The sequence below is a fragment of the Calypte anna genome, chromosome 12, assembly GCF_003957555.1.
Source record: "Calypte anna isolate BGI_N300 chromosome 12, bCalAnn1_v1.p, whole genome shotgun sequence".
In the NCBI taxonomy this organism is placed as follows: domain Eukaryota; kingdom Metazoa; phylum Chordata; class Aves; order Apodiformes; family Trochilidae; genus Calypte; species Calypte anna.
The window spans coordinates 17575455-17581557 of record NC_044258.1 but is presented as its reverse complement, the minus strand read 5'-3'; the positions used below and the strand labels follow the sequence as shown (position 1 = coordinate 17581557).

The 6103-nt window shown below is 53.5% G+C and overlaps 1 protein-coding gene across 4 annotated transcripts in view; it reads left to right on the top strand.

The window, feature by feature from the left end:
• The first annotated feature begins 5696 nt into the window (after positions 1–5696).
• FOXP1 (forkhead box P1) overlaps positions 5697–6103 on the top strand; it is a 377025-nt gene continuing 376618 nt past the window's right edge. For 3 of the 4 annotated variants that reach the window (XM_030458449.1, XM_030458445.1, XM_030458444.1), the window contains exon 1: positions 5710–5784. The gene's annotated coding sequence lies outside the window, so the exon portion shown is untranslated. Of the gene's footprint in view, positions 5785–6103 lie in introns of all 4 variants that reach the window. The other variant, XM_030458438.1, reaches the window with a different exon arrangement.

Genomic DNA, 6103 nt, shown 5'->3' with positions numbered 1-6103 from the left:
TAAATGCTGTGTTTTGGGTGTTATACACTATTTCCATTGGAATCCTGAAACCTCCCCAAACTTCTCAGGAGAAAACACTGGAAACCATTACTTTGGGAAGGCAGTGACCTGATGAAAGGAGCCCTAGCAGGTGACTTTGTTCAGGCTGTAATAAGCCAGGCTAATGAATTACCAAATGTCACCTTAGAACAGACCTGTGGCAGCCTGTCACCCAGCAGCACATCAAGCTGGAGATGCCCACTTGATCTCCCCCAACCTTTGCACCTCCTCCTGCAAACCAGGGAACCAGTTCTGGAGCAGACCAGACCTGCCAAGCCCTGCAAACCCAATGGTAAAATATTAATAACCCAAAGAGAAGCTGAAAGGTGTCAGTGAGGTTCCTTTGGGAGCTGTTGGGGCCTCCACACAAAGAGAAAGGCAAAACAGGGCTTTCTGTACAGAAAATGTTGCCTGGCCATTTTTTTTTCTCCTTTTTTTGCATGCAAAAATGCAGATTCAGCAGCACCAAAAGGGTTTGTGCACACTTGCCAAACTTGTCATTTATAAAAACTCAAAAAAGCTCTGACAAATGCTGAAGCTGTTAGTTTTGACACTTCTGACATGAAACACTTTGATTTTTCATTTTGAAACTACTTTGTGTTCAAAATGTCCTTTAATTTTATTTTCAAGCAACGGAGGGGGGTGTGTGTGTGTGTCTTTTTTTTCCTTCTTATTCCCCCATAAAAATCCAAATTGAATTGAAATCTTTGGACTGACTCAGAATGAAATTGTTCTCAGATTTTGGGTTTCACTAATTTCTTAGATATTTGTGTTTGGCTTGGGGGCACTTTTTTTTCTTTTTTTTGTTTCCCCCCCAATATTTTGCCAGTTGGTTTATCAAGAACCACAGGAAACATCAGCCCTTTGGAGGGGGCACAGCTGGCACGATAGAATATTTGTTTCATGGCTGTTGGTTGCAAGCAAAAAAAAAACCAAACCAACCCAAAATGATCCTTGCTTTTGCTTTGCAGGAGATTGAATCAATTTTCTATTTGACTGGGATAAATAATAAACAGGGTTTTTTGGGGTTTTTTTTTTTTCTGTGAAAGAGTTTATGTGTTTAAACATTCCGTTATGTTTTAGTAATGTGAATAATGATTATTCCTCTGCTTCTGAGCTCTCCCTCTTGGCCCGGGTGCAGGAGGTTCAGGAGACACCTGGCATTGTTGACAGAACTCTGAACTTGAACGCCTCTTGCTGTGACAGGGCAAGCCCAAATATTTTGGGAAGAGGCCTTGTTATGTTAGGACAGGGGTTGGTAGCACTGATGCTGGGGATGGGGTTTCTTTCAGCTCACTGCTTCGGTCTTGGAGGGACAGTGGGAAGGTTGGCAGGCAGGAGGCTGGGAGGAAAAAGGGCTGGGCTTGGGCATTTCTTATTTGGAGGATGTGCTGAAGGTTTGCCAAAAGATGCTGGGGCTGAAAAGAGACTGGGAATAGGAGGTCCAGCCCTGAAAGATGGTTTTCCAAGGGTGAGAAAAGGAAAAATGAATGCTCTTTTGCATTAGATAATACAAATATTTATCTTTGTCCTCATCTTTAGACAAAGATGGGGAAGAACTTGAATTAAAATATCCTTGAAATCGTATTTTCCATCCCCAAAAGCCTTGTTTGTTTGCCATGGAATACATATTCCCCTTGTCATTAGCTTCCCCTCCATCCTATTTGCTCTGCTGAAGTCAGGCTGCATCTTGGTAGTTCTTTGTGCACCTTCAGTACTGCACGAGTGTCCAGCTTGTGGTGTTTCAAATTAATTGGTCATAGACTCTCAACAAGATTGGATGTCTTGTGGTGTTTGCCAATTCACGTACGGCGCGTAATTATATTCAGGAAGCAATAGGAATTAAATGACATTAATTCCCATGAATATTCATTTAAGAAGCTCTACCAAAATCAGGCAGATTAATGGCCCAACACAAATACAATGGCTATTCATTGCCCCCACAGGAAAAGGAAATATGTATTGGCTGGCAGCTTAGGACAAATGGAAATGTGCTATAGAAAAGTTATCTCTGGGTGGCTTCTGAGAGAGCAGTGGGTGGAGGGACACCTTGAGGAGTCAAGGTGTGGGTAGGGATGTGGGGAGCCTTTCCCATGCACTGAGGATCCCCAAAAAGTCTGGGGTGAACCTGAAGCTGGTGTCGTTGCACTTCCAGTGAGAATCCAAAGAAAACTTGGACTGCAGCAGAGCTCCCCTGGACCTGCAGCAGAGCCAAATGGAGTTTATTTTGTGCCTGACTCCCTCTGCCCTGTGTGTGATGCCAGCCTCCACCCTGCTATCCCTGCATTGTGTTACCACAGGGCAATTTTTATTTCCTTGAGAGCAGCCTGTGCTGCTCATTGCCTCCTCTGCCATGGCCAGCCTGGCACCAGCCTTCAGGTAGTGATGGGGTGGCCCTGTCCTGTAGGACACCGTGTGCCTCCTTGGTTGGCTTTGTTCCAGCTTGTCCCCTGGCACAGATCAGGACACAACTTCCACTGGGACCATGGAAATCAGGGAAGTCTGATAGTAAAAGGGCTGTGAATTTCCAAAGCAGGCACTGGAGTCTGGGATGCCACTTTGTGTTGCCTGAAATATTATTATTTTTGATCTGGGTCAGCTGACAGTCCTCTCTGGAGAGGACTTCTTTCTACATTTCCCTTTGTGAGATGAGCCAGCTTGAGACCTGAACTGTGTGACCTCATTTTTATCTTTTCTGGGACTTCCCCAATTTGGAGAATGGATTCTACTTCCCATTAAAGTTTGTGCAGGTGTTGGCAAGAGCCTCTGAGCTAGGATGGCTGTGCCTTTTGAAATTCTCCCTCATTGCTAAGTCAATCCTTCCATCCTTAGGGTTCTTTGGGCAAAAGAAATGTTGGGCATTAGTCACCTCACCTGTGTGCCATGTGATGGGCAGAGCTGCATCTTCTCCCTCTCTGAAGGGCATTTATTGCCAGATTTTATTCACAAAGTCAGGGAAGGTAGAGAGCAGCATCTCTCCAGACTTCCCTAGAATGGGTTTTGCCATGAGTTCAAGGGTACTCACAGCTTCCTTTCTCCCACGAAGCACTGTGAGAACATTGGACTTCCTTGAAACCAAACCCATCTCCTAAAACCAGACAGAAACAGAGGTAGGTTTCTCTTTTTAATGTGTTCACCAAACTTTTGAGGGAGACACAGTATGCACCTGGGCTTTTTGATGCCTGATGTAGAAGGCAGAATAAGTACCTGCATGGGCTTGGCACCTGTGCAGAGTGGCCTGGGAACCAGCCATGCAGCCTGGTGATGTGTTCCTCAAAGCCTCAGAAACTGGTGACTAAAGCAGAAAGGACTCCAAGGCCTGGCTCCTGGGACACGGGGAGGTGTGGCATTCCAGTAGTTTGGAAAACATTCTGACTTTAAAACAAGTAACACCTGTAATTACGGAGGCGTCATCACCTTCTTAATTATTTTTTGTTGTTGTTGTTTAGCTAACAAGCTGTAGTCGTAGCCTGTGTACACCCTTGCCAACATTTACCAAGGGTTTGCTCTTGGGATGGTTTTGCTGGGAATATGGAGCATCTTTCTCCAGGCACTTGTAAACCAATCCAGCAGTAAACAATTTGAGTACAATTAGCAGCTACATTGGCAGAGGGGGAAGGAGAAGTCCTACTGCTGGTATTGTCTATGGAATTAATAATGTTTTAGAGTTGGTGTGCTGGCTTAGATTTCTGAAGTTAAAAACAGGAGACAAAGAAGTTTCCAATAAACAACGTGTGTTCCATGTAAAAGGAGTATTTTTCAGAACAGTACGGAGGGGAGTGTTTCAAAAAATGCTGTTTTAATCGGTTCATCTCTTGAAGAAACAAACAAACCGACACATCTACACAACAGAAGAGTAAGAGGATTAATTTTTAAAGCTGAGGGTCGCACAAATCCCGGTGGTCTCTGAGGTACCTGGGGGCTGCAGAAGCCCACGGTTCCCGGGGCTTTCTCGGAGCAAGCATCGTCTTGACAATTATTTATTTGCAGCCATTTCCTCCCGCCAGCCCCCTCTTAATTATTTCAAATACAACGCAGGAGGCGTTAAGTACATGACTGCAGTTTCAAGTGTTAATTCTTCCCGGAGAAATCCCCGTTCTACCAAGAGGTGGCGCCGCGGTCCCGGCGCTGCTGCCGGAGCCTCTGGGGCGGCCGGGCCGGGGCAGGACCGGCGCCGGGCTTGGGGTGGGGCCGCGGCTGCTGCGGGGTAGCGGTTCTCCCGGTTCGCTGCCCGGTATCGCTTTCTGGTAGTGTTTAAAATCTCTGGGCCAGGAGCTTGTTTCGTTGTCCTGCAGGAAGCCAAAGGTGATCGCTAAAATAATAACAAAACAACCAACAAAATACCAAAGAGAGGAGTAAAGAGTTTATGCCCCCTCCGGAACCGGCAGCTCTGTCACCCCGCGGCTCGGTGCCCCCCTACCCCGGGACCGTCCGGTCCGGGTGGGTTTCATCCCCTGAGCCGAGAAGCCGCGGGTGGGTAGGATGCTTCCCAGCTGGACCCGCTCCCACCCGCGCAATCTCCGCGCTGTCCGGCCAACTCCGAGGGAGCCCCCGCGGCTGCCGGTTGCTCTTTATCCGAGCCGAGGCCGCCGGTGATGTTAAAACTTTCCGGTGCCGAGTGCCGGAGCCGGGAGGGCGGCGGGCGGTCCCGGCACTGGCCCCGCGGGCGCTTCCCCCGGTTCCTCCACGGGAGCCCCGACGGCGCGGCCGCTACGCGCACCCGGCGGGATGAGGACCCGCGGCCCGGGCTCAGGCTGCCCCTCGGTTCCGGCACTCCTGCTTAGCGGCCGGTGCGCGCCGCTGCGCACCCGCGCAGTGTTTCTAAGCAGTGGTTGCGCCGCTAGCGGCATGCGCTGCGCAAAGGGCGCGCAGGCAGCGCCCGCCTCCGCCGCTCCGCGCAGGTAAGACGGGCTCCGCGGACACCCGCGGAGGTCTCCCGCGCCCCCGCGCTACCCCCCCTTCTCCCACCCCGGCATGACAGAGCCGCGGGGACAGCTGCTGAAAAGTTGGTGGGGGGGGAGCGCGGCGCTGCCCTCCGCCGTCGAAGCGGCCCCGGCCCGCCTGTCCCCGCGCTGAACTCTCCTCGGCGGCGCGCAAAGACGCGCAGCGATGCGCACCGCGCTCCGCGGCTACTTTCCCTTCCCCGCGGGGCTGCCCCGCCTCCCCCTGCCCGCCCCCCCCGGCTGTCCTCCGCGGAGCTCCGCGCCGGCGGGTCTTCCCCCCCTCAGCCCTTTCCTAGGCGCTGCCCCCCCTTCCCACGTCCCGCTGCTGCGCTTTTTATTATTTTATTTTTTTTTTATTATTATTTTTCCCTTGCACCGAGCCTTGTTTACCCAGCAGGTGGATGTGACGTCAGAGACTGACAACAGCAAAAAATAACAACATCTCCCTCCGCGGGGGTGTCGCGGGCCGCCCCCCGGCCCGCCCGCGCGGGCGGTGGCGCGGGGTTTGCGCGGGGCGGGGAGGGGGGCGCGGGCGGCGGAGCGGGGCGGGGGCGCGGTGGGGCGGCGTGCGGGGCCCGGCGGGCGCGGCGCCGAGCGGAGCTGAGCGGAGAGGAGCGGAGGGCTCTATTGTTATTTACCGAGCGGCGGAGCACGCCGCCGCCGCTGCCGCGCCGCCCGGGCTCGGCGTGCCGGAGGGACGGGAGGGAGGGACGGGACGGAGAGGCAGCAGCCCCCGCTGCTCCGCCGCCCGCCCGCGCTGGGGCCGCGCCGTGCTGGGGCAGCGGCAGGCCGAGTCCTGCGGGTGAGTCCGGCGCCCCCCGACACTTTCCCCGCTCCTCCGGGGCTGTTGCACTTTATCCTCCCCCCCCTTCGCCGGCCCCACGTGCCCGTCCCTCCTTCCCTCCCCACCCCCCCATTTCACCCGCCGCCGGCGAGGTAGCGGAGGGGGAGGGTGGGTGCGCGGCGTTGCGCGGGTGCGGACCCCCTTCCGCGGGCTGCGGAACCTCCCGTACCCCCTACCCGCCCACTTTGGAAACTTCCCCCTCCGCCCCGCGCTGCGCGCAGCCTCCGCGGGGAGTGGGATGCTGCGCCTCTTGCCCCCCTCTGTTCCGTTCCCCCAC